Source organism: Euleptes europaea, chromosome 4 (assembly GCF_029931775.1).
Source record: "Euleptes europaea isolate rEulEur1 chromosome 4, rEulEur1.hap1, whole genome shotgun sequence".
Lineage (NCBI taxonomy): Eukaryota > Metazoa > Chordata > Lepidosauria > Squamata > Sphaerodactylidae > Euleptes > Euleptes europaea.
Window position 1 is genome coordinate 12414878 of NC_079315.1, and position 14728 is coordinate 12429605.

At 51.1% G+C, this 14728-nt stretch overlaps 1 pseudogene; it reads left to right on the forward strand.

Moving 5' to 3' along the window:
• The first annotated feature begins 125 nt into the window (after window positions 1–125).
• LOC130476519 (uncharacterized) lies at window positions 126–4020 on the forward strand (annotated as a pseudogene).
• The last annotated feature ends 10708 nt before the right edge of the window (window positions 4021–14728 follow it).

The following is a 14728-nucleotide window of genomic DNA, read 5'->3' on the forward strand; positions in this document are numbered from 1 at the left end:
AGGATATTACCGGAGAAGGGCTCCTCCACCCGGACCAGTTCCCGTATATTGATGGGTGGAGTGGATTTGTTACAAGAAAGTTGCCAAAATCTGCCCTCCAGGCTCATGAGAATCAATGTCATATCATGATCCTGCAACCTTCGCCCCGCCCGAGTAAAAAGCCCACTTCTCCTCCAACCCTCCAAAGCCCACCGGAAGAAGAGCAAGCCCCACTGTCGTACAATTCCCGTTACCCACTGTTGCCGCTGCCGCCCATACCTCAGGATAGCCACCGCATGGTCCTCCAACTCCGCAGTCCAGTCCGTGCCGCCCATCTAAGCCCTGCTCGACTCCACCACAGTACTAGCCATAGTGACAGCCTAGAACACCAGTGCCACCGGAGTCCTGCCCGTGTGGCCAGCCCAAGCCCCCAGAGTCGTGCCAGTCCTGCTCATGCCCAATGGACTCCGGATGGGCGGGGGAGCATTCTTGTCCAAAGAGATAACAACCCCGGCCCGGCTTTGAATTTGCTTGAGCTCAATGAGAGTGAACCTGCTAGTCCAGACACCCCACAGCACCTGGATGTGCTAGAACTTAATTCACCCCCTGGCAACCTTCCCAGCCCGATCACTCCAGTCGCCTCACAGATTGTGGTCAGTACAGTTAGTGGGGCATCCAAAGTTAGTTCTGAACCATCTTCCGTCAGCTCTGGATGGACCTCTGGTCCCACTTCAAGCAGGACCGGACCTGTAATCCCAGATGTCCAGACCCCTCTCCCACTCGTCCCAGCTCACACTCCAATTTTGGGCTTTCAAGTACCCTCAATTTCAGATATTCAGACTCCAAGTCAAGTTTTTCAGACCCCTGCCAACGCTGGGGCACCCATTATGCCCCTCCGGACCTCGCCGGCCCAGTGTATTATGATGACATGGGGGGCTTACAGAAATGGAACCCAGGGTTTGTTTATACTCTGTTTACTACTACGGATCTGTTAAATTGGAAAGCCCATACACCGTCCTATACTGAAAAGCAGCAGGCTATGGTTGACTTATTCCAGTCCATTTTTGCCACTCACGATCCAACCTGGGCAGACTGTAGGCAGCTCCTCTTGACGTTATTAAATACAGAGGAGCCCCGGAGAGTGAATGCAGCAGCCCTGACTTATCTGGAGGGACAGGCGCCAGCTTTACAGGCAAACCCGAGGCAGTGGGCAGAGCGAGCATTCCCAGAGGAAGACTTGAAGTGGGATCCAAATGATCGTAGGCAGTACGGGGGATTGAATGTGTACAGGAATGCCCTTCTAGCAGGATTGCGGGCAGGAGCCCAGAAGGCAATTAACATCAGTAAGGTGGGAGAAGTGATCCAGACGAAAGATGAGAGCCCAGCTGTTTTTTATGAACGTCTGTGCGAAGCCTATAGACTGTACACCCCTTTTGACCCAGCCTATAGACTGTACACCCCTTTTGACCAGCGCATGGTCAACACGGCTTTCGTTACCCAGTCCCATCCTGATATAAAGAGGAAGCTTCAGAAGTTAGAAGGCTTTGCGGAGAAGAATGCAACTGAATTGATGGAAGTGGCCACCAAAGTCTATATGAATAGAGATGCAGAAGACCGCCGCGAACAGGATCGTAAGATGAAGAAAAAGGCAGACCTTTTAGCTGTGGCGTTGGGCGCTCCCCGAGAGGCTCCCTTTTGTGGAAGAGGAGGGCACGGACGCCGGACGCTTTCCCATGCTGGACCAGCGCAGCTTGGGTTAATCAGTGTGCTTTTTGTAAAGAGGAGGGGCATTGGAAAAATGAGTGCCCAAATCATTTGTCATGGAGCCGATTTCCTCAGGAGAGAAGCAGAGGAAGAGGGGGGTCAGCAGGACACGTCCGAGAGGGAAGATATGAGAGGAAGGAGGCAGAAGAATACGCTGGACAGCTGGCCCTGCATGAGATGGATCCCCAAGCATTTTCCCCACCTGATAAACTGGCTCCCTTGTATCAAGAATGAAGCCGACCAGGCTCCATTCCTTTGGGTCCCCAGGAGCCTATGGTCAGAATGATGGTAGGGGGCCAACCTGTAGATTTTATGGTCGATACTGGACCCCAGCACTCTGTGATTACTCATCCAACAGCACCATTCAGTAACCAAAGCACAACCATAGTAGGAGCTACAGGAGTCCAAGCGGTCCGTCCATTTTTAAAGAGCCGGACATGTCACCTGGGTTCACATGAAGTCACACATTCATTTCTGTATCTCCCTAAATGTCCAGTGGCCCTTTTGGGAAGGGATATCTTAGGCAAACTACAGGCAACTATAAGTTTTGAGGCTGACGGGACTGCATCTTTGACTCTGCCTAAGAAACCCATGACATGTGCCCTCACCATGCCGTTGGTGGAAGAATGGAGGCTCTTTGCCCTCCTAGCGGGAGAGGAGAAGGAAGGGGGAACCCTGCCAACAGACTTTGTAAATGTCCCGGGAATATGGGCAGAAGGGAACCCCCCAGATTTGGCCAGGAATATTCCACCTATTTTGGTTGCGCTTAAGCCCAGGGCTCAGCCTGCGCATTTGAAGCAGTACCCTTTACCATTCAAGGCTCGGCAGGGGATTCAGAAGCATTTAAACCGACTTTTGCAACATGGGATCCTACGACCGTGCCAGTCCACTTGAAATACACCTCTTCTTCCAGTTCAGAAACCCAGCACTGAAGATTACCGGCCGGTACAAGATTTACAGGCAGTAAACCGAGCCACAGTGACTCTCCATCCTGTTGTTCCAAACCCATATGTGCTCCTAGGACTTATACCTGCAACAGCAACATATTTTTTTGTCTTGGATGTAAAGGATGCTTTTTTTGTTTGCGTTTGGCCCCACCCAGTCAGGACTATTTTGCATTTCAATGGTCTGGAGGGGGGATGGGGCAAACCCCCCTGGGGGCAAGAACATCAGCTCACTTGGTCCCGGCTCCCCCAAGGATTTAAAAATAGTCCCACACTGTTTGGGACAACTTTGGCTGATTTGGACACCTTCTTTGCCTTTGTATGCCCCCTGAAAAGCACATTGCTTCAATATGTTGATGATCTCTTGATTGCTGTGGATACTCGAGAACAATGCTTGGCTGAAACCACTCATTTACTGCAGCTGCTGTATGAAGCAGGGTACAGGGTGTCCCAACAGAAGGCTCAGATTGCCCTGACTCAAGTGAAATATCTAGGGTTTCCGATTAGCAAGCAGCAAAGATCGTTGGGGAGAGGGCGGAAGGAAGCAGTCTGTGCCATACCCAGACTTACCAGCCGGAGGGAGGTCCGAGAATTCTTGGGGACGGCTGGGTTCTGTTGCATTTGGGTGCCAAACTTTGCCCTTCTGGCCCAATCACTTTATGAAGCAACCCGGGGTGAAGAGAGGGTTCCCTTTGAGTGGACAATGGAACAGGACAAGAGTTTCCGACAGATTAAGAAAGCTTTGATGGAGGCACCAGCCCTGGGACTTCCTGATGTAACCAAGCCATTTGCCCTTTATGTGGATGAGAAGAAAGGGGTAGCACAAGGGGCTTTGGTCCAACAATTAGGCTCCTGGAAATGGCCAGTGGCTTACCTTTCAAAGAAGACTGACCCAGTGGCAAAAGGATGGCCCCATTGTCTGTGTGCAATTGTTGCAACTGCGCTCCTTGTGCAGGAGGCTGATAAACTGACATTTGGACAAAGTCTCATTGTGCGCGTTTCACATGCTGTTACTGCCCTAATGGATGCAAAAGACAACTACTGGTTTACAAATCAAAGAATGATCCGCTACCAGGGGCTGCTGTGTGAAAATCCACGTCTCTCGCTGGAGACCTGTAAGACTTTAAACCCTGCTACTTTGCTTCCCGTGGCCAACGGGAGTCAAGAGCATGATTGCCTGGAAGTTATGGATGAGGTTTTTTCCAACCACCCGGACCTCCGAGATAAGCCCTGGGATAGGACAGATGTCACCTATTTTACGGATGGGAGCAGCCTTGTGCATCTGGGAGAGAGGAGAGCTGGATATGCCGTTGTGACCCGTGAGAGTGATTGAAGCGAAGGCTCTGCCTCTAGCTACATCAGCACAGAAAGCCGAACTGATTGCTCTCACCCATGCTCTTATTTTGGCAGCAGACCTTATTGTTAACATCTACACTGACTCTAAGTATGCTTTCCTTACATTACACGCACACGGAGCCCTGTACAAAGAAAAGGGACTGCTTACTGCAGGAGGAAAGCTTTTGGCTCATAGCACTGAAATTCTAGCCCTCCTAGATGCCGTGTGGGCTCCTAAGCTTGTAGCTGTGATGTATTGCCGAGGCCATCAGAAGGGGATTTCTTTTGTAGTGCAGGGAAACCATTTTGCTGATCAGGTGGCAAGGGAAGTTGGAGCCTTGTTTCCCATGCCATTGTCTGAATGGGAACCCCGCTACTCTAGTACTGAGAGAAAATGGTTTGAAACAGAGCCTGGATCTTATCAGAGTGACAAGTGGTTCCGCCTGCAAGATGGTCACATTGTGGTGCCCCCAGCATTAGCCTCAACTGTTGTACAAGCTTTTCATGATGCTACCCATGGAGGGAAGACAGCCCTTGCTGCAGCTATTGAACCTGTGCTCTATATTCCTCGATTGGCTACCCTAGCCCAGGCAGTGTGCCAGCAGTGTGTGACCTGTGCCAAGTTTAATGCCCAGCAAGGACCCCAGAAGCCCCCTCTTGTTCAGTCTTCAGGGGGAATTACCCTTTCAGGACTTGGTGATTGACTTTACTGAAATGCCTAGTGCACAAGAGAAGAAATATCTGCTGGTAGTTGTCTGCACATTCACTGGATGGCCAGAGGCTTTTGCCACATGAACTGAGAAGGCTGTGGAAGTGTCAAAGGTATTTGTGAGAGATCCCCCTCTCTGAGTTTGCTTCTCCAAATCAGTTGCTCAGACGTGGATACAGAAACAATAGATTTATTGAAGCCTTCAGGAGATGAGACAGGCACAGGTAGAAAGTTGCAAGTGAGGGGCTATACGGGTTTACAGAATATATTGACTCCAGGGCACTGGGGCACTGGGGTTCACACTTATTGTTATGGGAAGTTACAAGCTTGGCATAATACAAAACATCAGACGGATCCCAGGAAGTCTGGTGCGGCTATCACACTTCCAAGGCCGCACCGGCCTGAGGGAGTACTGGCAGGAAGAACAGCGGGGGGGAAGATACATGGGCCATCAGGCCTGGCGCCTGAGACCAGAAGGTGTGAACTGCTTTTACGAGTTCACTGATAACACCGCAGGTGATGGAAAGCAGAGACACAAAGACAGAGACCCTCACATTCTGCCCCCCTTAAGGCCCCCCTCCGAGAGGACGAGGCTTATCGGGATAAGCGAGGTGGAATTCTCGGACCAAGCGAGGAGCTGCCATGTGGGGTGCGGCCACCCATTCGTCATGAGCGGAGCCAAGGTTTTTCCAGCGAACAAAGTAAAACAGTTTCCCTTTCTTCCATTTGGAATCTAAAACCTTGGATATTTCCAAATGGGTATCCCCTCCTACTACGGTAGGAATCTCATGAGCGGGAGGGGGGTGGAACTGGGGAGCCGCTACATAAGGTTTGAGGAGGCTTATATGGAAGACTGGATGAACTCCCTTGAGAGTCTTAGGGAGACTCAGTTCCACGGTAACCTCGTTGATTACTCTGGTAATGGGGAAAGGTCCTACATAACGGTCGCTCAGTTTTTTGCAGGGGCGAAGAGAGCGGAGGTTTTTGGTGGACAGATAGACTTGCTCCCCCACCTTGAGTTCCCATCCCGGAGACCGGTGTTTGTCTGCTTGTTCCTTGTACTTGCTTTTTGCCCTTTCCAGATTTTTGAGCAACCATGGCCAGGTGGATTTAACCACCTGAATCCACTCCTGAAGATCAGGGGTAGACTGGAGCTCTGGCGAGACGGGGGCAGAACCGAAAGGGCCAAAATCCGTCCCGTATATAACTTGGAAGGGACTAAAGCCGGTAGAGGAATGAGGCGCATTGTTGTACGCATATTCGGCAAATGGCAGCAGGTCGACCCAGTCGTCCTGGTGGAAATTTACATAGCAACGCAAATAACATTCTACTACCGCATTTACTCGTTCCGTTTGACCATCCGTTTGGGGGTGATAGGCGGAAGAAAGGCCCTGTTCCTCCACTCCCATCAACTTTAGGAAAGCCCGCCAGAATTTGGCAACAAACTGGACCCCCCGGTCGGAGAGGACCTTCCTCGGGATCGAGTGTAGCCTGAGGACGTGCGTGATGAACAGTTTAGCTAAGCCCTGGGCTGAAGGAAGACCTGCACATGGAACGAAATGAACCTGTTTGGAAAAGAGGTCTGTGATAACCCAGAGAACCGTTTTCCCCCGACTTGGAGGTAGGTCGGTGATAAAATCCATGGCGATGACTTCCCAGGGACGGGAGGGATTCTCAAGCGGTTTGAGAAGCCCCGGGGGTTTTCCCATCCGTTTCTTGGCTGTGGCGCAGGTGGGGCAGCTGCGCACATACAACTCTACATCAGATCTCATACCGGGCCACCAGAATTGCCTTCGAACCAGGTGAAGCGTTTTTATGAAACCAAAATGACCCGCTAGCCTGGCCCCATGTACAAGTCCCAATACTTCTTTGCGAAGGGAAGATGGGACATATAGTTTCCCCCCTTGCACCCACCAAGTGTTGGTTCGTTCCAAGCCCGTGGGGAGGAGATGGTGCTCCTCCTCCTGTAAGGAGGCGTCCCGGAGTCGCTGTTGGAATGCTTCCGGGATACCTTTGAGCGTAGGGGGGGTCTCCGGTTGGCGGGCTTGGGATCGGGTGGTGACGGCCAAGCCAGGGACTTCCCCTCGCTGTTCGGGAGTGAACAGGGAGTCGACGGGGCGATCGAAATCGTTGCGATACTGGGGAAGTCGTGACAAAGCATCAGCTAGGGCATTTTCTTTGCCAGGGACATGTTTGAGGGTGAACCGGAATTTTGCAAAAAATTGGGCCCACCGAATTTGTTTGGCATTGAGTTTTCTAGCTCCCTTGAGAGCCTCAAGATTCTTGTGATCTGTGCACACTTCGAACGGCAGCTCGGCCCCCTCCAAGAAGTGTCTCCATATGGTAAGGGCATGTTTGACCGCTGCTGCCTCCTTCTCCCAAATGGCCCAGTTGATTTCGGACTGGGAAAACTTCTTGGAGAAGTAGGCGCATGGCCTCAACCGTCCCCCCTCATCCCTCTGCAATAGGGCCCCGCCCATGGCTACATCCGAGGCATCCACCTGCACCACGAAGGGCTTGGTGCAATCCGGGTGAGCCAAAACGGGTTCGGATGAAAAAAGTAGCTTTAAACGTTCAAAAGCTTGCTGGCACTGGGGAGACCATTGCAGACGGGCTGAGGGGAGTGCGGCGCTAGCCCCCCTGTCCTTGGTACGCAACAGGGCAGTGAGGGGAAGCGCAACTTGGGCAAAGTTGGGAATGAAATTCCGGTAAAAGTTGGCAAACCCCAAAAACTGTTGAAGTTGGCGGCGGGTAGTGGGGGTTTCCCAGTCCCGCACCGCCTGGACCTTGGCGGGGTCCATTTCCAACCCTTGGTGGGAAATCACATACCCCAGAAATGTAATAGAAGGTTGGTGGAATTCACACTTGGACACCTTAGCATACAGTTTGTGCTCCCGCAGCCGCTGGAGCACTTCTCGCACTAGGCGCACATGTTCTTCCATGGTCTCAGAGTAAATAAGAATGTCATCGAGAAATACCACCACCCCCCGAAACAGTAAATCATGCAAAACTTCATTAATTAATTGCATAAAGACACTCGGAGCCCCCGAAAGTCCGAACGGCATGACCAGGTACTCAAACATCCCAAAACAACTGGAAAAGGCCGTTTTGGGTTCGTCTCCTTCTTTGATGCGAATGCGGTGGTAGGCTTCTACCAAGTCCAGTTTGGTGAAGATTCGGCCCTCCTTTAATTGTGCTAGAAGGTCAGGAATAAGAGGGAGGGGGTAAGCATTAGACTGGGTGACTGCGTTCAGTCTGCGAAAGTCAATACACAGTCTTAAATCTCCCGTCTTTTTCTTTACAAAGAAAGCTGGGGCTGAATAAGGAGCCTTGGAGGGGCGTATGAAACCCCTCGCCAGATTGACATCCAGATAGTCTCGCAATACAGTCTTTTCACTAGGGCTCATGGGGTAAACCTTTCCCTTAGACAGTTTGCCTTCCCCTACAATCTCGATGGCACAGTCCGTTTCTCTGTGGGGAGGCAGTTCGTCGCACTCTCTAACATCGAAAACATCAGTAAACTGCGAGTACTCAGAGGGTAATTGAGGAGAGACTGGGGCGGGGGACCCTACCAGTGCGGCGGCCGGAGTTCTGAGTACCCGTTCCTTGTCATGCAACCCACAGGGGTTTTCGGGGAAGGAAAGCACCCGTTTAACCCAATCAATGGAGGGATTGTGTCCCCTTAACCAGTTCATCCCTAACACCACAGGGGTTACAATAGGGGCGATGGTGAAATACAACCGTTCCCAATGTTCCCCCACGGACATAATCACGGCTGCAGTTCTGTGGGTCACAGGGCCCCGTTTAAAGTCACTCCCGTCCATTTGGGAAAAACGGAGGGGTCCCGGAAGCCGCTTGCGCCGGACACCCAACTTCTTGGCAGTTTCCTCATTTATCATGGTGCGGGCACACCCCGAGTCGACCAACGCGGGGACCTCTAACGGGGGACCCCCTTTGGGTAGGGACAGATGAACACGCACAAATACATTGTCCTCTTGGGCGCTTACCATCGGTGGAGCTCCTTGCACAACGATAGGGACGGTCTGCTGCGGAGCCCCCTCTACAGCAGACCGACGGCGTTTTTTGCCGGCTGTTCCCACTCTTCCTCCTCGCTGGAAGAGGGGGACGGGGTGGTGGCCTCCGGGGAGCCGTCCGAATCAAAGACGGTATTTGTAATCCGGGACCCCGATGGGACCGTAGAGTCGGATGCCCCATCCTGGGGGCGCGCGTGGAGAGCGGAGGGTGCGCCGGAGCGCCGGCTCAGTGGTCCACTTCTGCGGCGAGGCTGGCTGTCGGCGGCCGGTTTCGTCGGCTCGGCCTGGGTTTGGCGGGGGGGGGTCGGACGGCCTGAGCGAGAGGGGCATTGCGATGCAAAGTGACCCTTTCCCCCGCAGATCAGGCAGACGCCGGCCTCGAACCGCTTGCGGCGTTCCGCGGCCGAGAGACCCCCGCCGCCCCCTTGCCGGAGTTCCCGGCCACGGTCACCTCGGGGCCTGGGGTCTCGCCCAAGCCGTTGCTTGGACAAGTTCAGGAGTTGTTTGCGATTCTCGATGTCAGCAGCATGGCGAACCCAACCTTCCACATCCGGGGGGTTCCCTTGCATGAAGGCCCAATGTTGGAGGTCTGGGTTGAGACCCTCCCTGAAACATTGTACCAAGGTAGCTTCACTCCAGTCCAGAATTCGGCTAGCCAGTGACTGGAACTCACTTGCATACTGCGCCACCGACTTAGTCCCTTGGCGCAGTTGCATCAGGGAGGCTTTAGCCCGCTCACCCAGAGTCGGGTCCTCAAAACGGTTTCGGAGTGCTACCATGAACTCGTCCAGGGTTCGCAGCACCGGCGAGCGGAGTTCATACTGCAACACCATCCAGGCAGCCGCCTCCCCTTGCAGTAAGGAAGCCACGTACTGCACCCGGGACTCCTCAGAAACGAAGGTTCGGCCTTGTTCCCGCATAAAAATGTCTACTTGGACCATAAAAAAGGTCAACTGGTCTCCCGACCCGTCGTACGTGACTTTCAGGTCCCGACGGGCCGGGGGGGCAGGGGTTGCGGGCGGAACTACCGGCGCCCCGTCTGGGGGAGCACCGGCTGGAGGTTGCAACTTCAGCGCATCTAGGGTCGTGGCCACCTCACCCATTACGCGTTGCATGATCTCCATCTGCTCCTGCATAGCCCGGCGGTCTTCCTGCCACTGCTTTCGTTCTTCCTCCATGAGGGCCTCTTTGCGGGCCGGGTCCCCTTCGAGTCCCGTGCTGGGGAAGGCCAACCGGCGATCCTTCGCCGCAGTCCGCGAGAGCGACCAGCCCTTGGGAGAGTCCAGCCAATAAGTAAGCCCCCGGGGACGTCCGTCCCGATCTTGGTCGGGGGCGCGACCCTTCGGTTCCTTTGGCTTGGCTCCCTCCTCCTTCGGGTCCGGCTTCTCCGGCTCGTCCGGATCCTTGGGGGCATCGGGGTTAGGGGTGGTGTCCTCGTCGGCTGACATTCTGTCCAAAGCGGTACAGCTGCAGTCCGAGAGGCAAGGACTTGCAACTTAATGTGAGAGATCCCCCTCTCTGAGTTTGCTTCTCCAAATCAGTTGCTCAGACGTGGATACAGAAACAATAGATTTATTGAAGCCTTCAGGAGATGAGACAGGCACAGGTAGAAAGTTGCAAGTGAGGGGCTATACGGGTTTACAGAATATATTGACTCCAGGGCACTGGGGCACTGGGGTTCACACTTATTGTTATGGGAAGTTACAAGCTTGGCATAATACAAAACATCAGACGGATCCCAGGAAGTCTGGTGCGGCTATCACACTTCCAAGGCCGCACCGACCTGAGGGAGTACTGGCAGGAAGAACAGCGGGGGGGAAGATACATGGGCCATCAGGCCTGGCGCCTGAGACCAGAAGGTGTGAACTGCTTTTACGAGTTCACTGATAACACCGCAGGTGATGGAAAGCAGAGACACAAAGACAGAGACCCTCACAGTATTATTGGAGCACCTCCTGCCGCGCTACGGGATACCTGTGTCAATAGGATCAGATAACGGGAAAGAATTCGTAGCTGCCATAGTTCAGAACCTAGCCCGAGCTTTGGACATTACCTGGAATCTGCATACTGCGTATCGACCCCAGAGTTATGGGAAAGTGGAGAGGATGAACCGGACTCTGAAGACTCAGTTTGCTAAGCTCTGCCATGAAACCCGACTACACTGGCCCTCTTTGCTCCCTATTGCTCTTTTCCGGATTCACTGCATGCCCAGTCACTGGGGCTTGTCTCCCTTTGAACTGATGTATGGTCGACCGCCCCCTATTATGCAGGGCCTAAGGGGGGATTTGCAGCAAGTGGGAGATCTAACACTGCGAGAACAAATAGTGGCCCTGGGAAATTCTTTGTCTTTTCTCCGCAGATGGACCCAGGAACGGCTTCCAGTGGCGTTCCATACTGCTTTGCATACCGTGCAGCCTGGAGATTGGGTGTGGGTGAAGGAGTGGATGAAGGAAACTCTTCGGCCCCGTTGGAGAAGTCCATACCAGGTTTTGCTTACCACCCCATCTGCAGTCCAAGTAGCTGAAGTGAAGCCGTGGGTTCATCATTCTCGTATCAAGCCAGCATCCCCGGGAGCGACTAGGCTCACCCAGAGTTGGCAAGTAAACAATTTTAATCCAGAGCATCCCTTGCGCATCCGTTTGACTCGACTCCCTTGATTCCCTGCCTGCCATGTTGGCAGGGGATACGGGACACGTGACGACCAGCCTGCTCTTGCCACAGACCGGAAGCTGGCAAGTCAATGCACGCTTGAAGATGATTGGACGACGGACGCTGATTTATATATATATTTTTGATTTTTTTAAGCTTGTTTTTTGCAAGTCCTGATATGGGTCCATGGGTGGCTAATAAATGGTTGTCAAAATTGGGGAAATAGCCCAATGGTAAATAAAATGAACTGTTGGGTCTGTAGTCATATGCCCATCTCCCAAAGGAAGGGTTTTCCTGAGAGAGTGCATCCCCTAAATCTCACGGAATGGCAGAAGTTGTGGGAACGGGGGACTTTGCGTCATGTGTTTTTGAATCAAACTAGGGGGGCACTCTTTTATAGGGGGAACTATTCTTGACATAGCCCCCATTTGCATCCGACACTGCAATAGTTCACATAACACCACCCACTTAGGTAATTACCCAGCTTGCAGGTGAACACTTGACACTGCATCAATCTGGCCACTCCACCAGACCAGCTTTACTGAGAAGAACATAACTAACTATGAATGTAATCATAAAGTTTTTGGAACACGCACAGGTAATGGTTCCCCATGTATTTTGATTAGTGCCTGGATACATATGGCTGTGGATCCTGAAGGTTTTTTCACAACAGGGGTGGCAAAGGGAAAGGTTCTGCCCATATTTCCAGGGGGTCTTTGGTTGTTGTGTGGACGCAAGGCTTACAAAGTGATTCCCCCTCATACATCTGGTATCTGCACCATTGGAAGGATATCCCCAGCCCTCCAGTTTCATGACACTAATTACATGCCCTATCACCAGTCCCGGTCCAGACGCCGAACCTGGCGATCCCCAGGAAAATGGGGTGGGAGAAGATGGCGATCTTCATTAAGTACCAAACACCGAGACAAACAGCAAACCAAAGGTTGACACTGTTTGTAAATGCCCACATGATGGTAAACATTAAATATACATGATCCAATGCATAGGTGCTTAGAAAAAAGGAAACCATAGTCACACCCAGCATCACCACTGCCAGCCAAGCCAGTCTTTCCAAGGTAAAACAGGTCAGGATCAGATCATAGGGCTGATTCGGTTTGTCCTGAACCGAAAAACAGCTGAATTTCCCCTGATTCGGCGGTTTTTAGTTCGGATGTAACCGAACTCAAAAAAGGCGGGAAAACAGGGAGCCGAATTCAGCGAATTCGGGGTGTTCGGTGGATAAATTTGGCAAATTTGGGGTTCAGCACAGCAGCATAACCGTCAGTTAGTAAGCAGCATTCTCCTGCAGCCAATCTGTGGCCAAGCTGGGTCTTCTTCTGGCCAATCAGTCGCGATTGGTTTTTATATGCTGACTTCCTCTACCACTGAAGGAAAAATCAAACCGGCTTACAATCACCTTCCTTGCCCCTCTTCACGACAGACACCCTGTGAGGTAGGTGGGGTTGAGATAGCTGTGACTAGCCCAAGGTCACCCAGCTGTTTTCATGTGGCGGCGTGGGGAAACAAATCCAGTTCACCAGATTAGTGTCTGCCGTTCATGTGGAGGAGTGGGGAATGAAACCCGGTTCTCCGGATCAGAGTCTACCACTCCAAACCACTGCTCTTAACCACCACGCCACGTTGTAGAGATGACTACAAGAAAAGAACAGTAACGTCTCTTTTGCCTGTGGAAGGCCTCTGCATAAGGTTACTGTGGACATCTATGCTTTCTGGACCTAGAATAATTTTGTAATTTGGCTTTAGATTAGATTGGGCAGATTGGCATGTATGGAGGCAAAAACAGAACTGTAGCTCTCATTCAATCGTATGGCCATTTAACCATTCACTTTGATTCCTCTTCTAATTACTTCCTATGCTGCCTTTTAGTATTGTACTGTTTCAATAAACTGCTTGATTCACATCAGTCTCAACTATGTTCTTTATGGTTACTCACTAGACTTTGATTGTTTGATTAGATCAAAATAAACAACAAGACAGGCATGGTGCCTTGTTCACACTGGGGAACAGTCAGTTTCCCAGGACTCTGCATACCTTCTGCCATGTTGAACCAAACATTGTCTCAGGGGGCTCAGATTCGGCAATCCTGAGTGAATGGTCTCCACCTCATATTGCAGAGCCAGTGTGGTGTAGTGGTTAAAAGAGGTGGATTCTAAACTGGAAAACCTGCTTCGATTCCCCACTCCTCCACATGAGCAGTGGACTCTATTCTGGTGAAGCAGGCTTGTTTCCCTGCTCCTACACATGAAGCCAGCTGGGTGCCCTTGGGCTAGTCACAGTTCCCTCAGAACTCTCTCAGCCCCATCTACCTCACAAGGTGCCTGTTGTGGGGAGACAAAGGGAAGGAGATTGTAAGCCAGTTTGTTTCTCCTTAAAAGGTAGAGAAAGGCGGCATATCTTCTTCTTCCCCATGTCTATTTTTGCAAGCTGTTTAATAAAACCTCACAGTGCATAAGTGCATAAGGTTAAGATAAAAAGGACTTGAGCTATACTACTGGATGTTAGCAAAAAAAAATTACAGTCGCTATGGCCAGCCCTGTTCTATTAGATGAGTCAATCAATCAATCAATCAATCAATCAATACACAAATAAATATCGATAATGCAGCACACATGCATGTATCTACATTCATTAATCCCACAAGCAATAATATTTCAATACATAAAATCCAAAATCGAAACTAGCTAAGTGCATCTAACTTTAACTAGAGGTATCAACACAGCATATACATATAGTTACATATAGAACCATACAGTATGGCAAAAATAGTAGGTCGCATAAAATCGGCGTAGTATCCATCCATTATAGCCACTAACTTCATCAAAGCAAAAACAGTTCTGATGAGACTCATCAAGACAAAGTCAATTCTAGCAAAGCGGGATTCTGGTAAATTCCCGTTTTAATCATTTTCTTCAGTCGCCTCTTGTTTATTTTGATGTGGCCGTCACTATGGTGCAGAAGGTGCCAACAGCACTTCTTCTCATACTCCACAGTTGCCTCGATTGTAGTGCTAAGAAGGTACAATATACGGCCATCATGCTGCATTGTAAGAAAACATTACAGGTTAAATAAAGAAACTTTAGATTCTACACTTACCAGGGGGTGCCTACAGCGCTCTCCCTTGAACCACTCAGTGAGCTGCTCAGTGAACTAAAAGTTTAAGGGGCTTGCAAGTTAAGGAGTTACAAGTGCTCATGAGTTGCAGGTGAGCAAAACCTTCAACCGAATACATTACTTAAAGTCATATTACAGAAAACTAGTATAATCACACATTGTATTAAGACCATTGGGAGCAA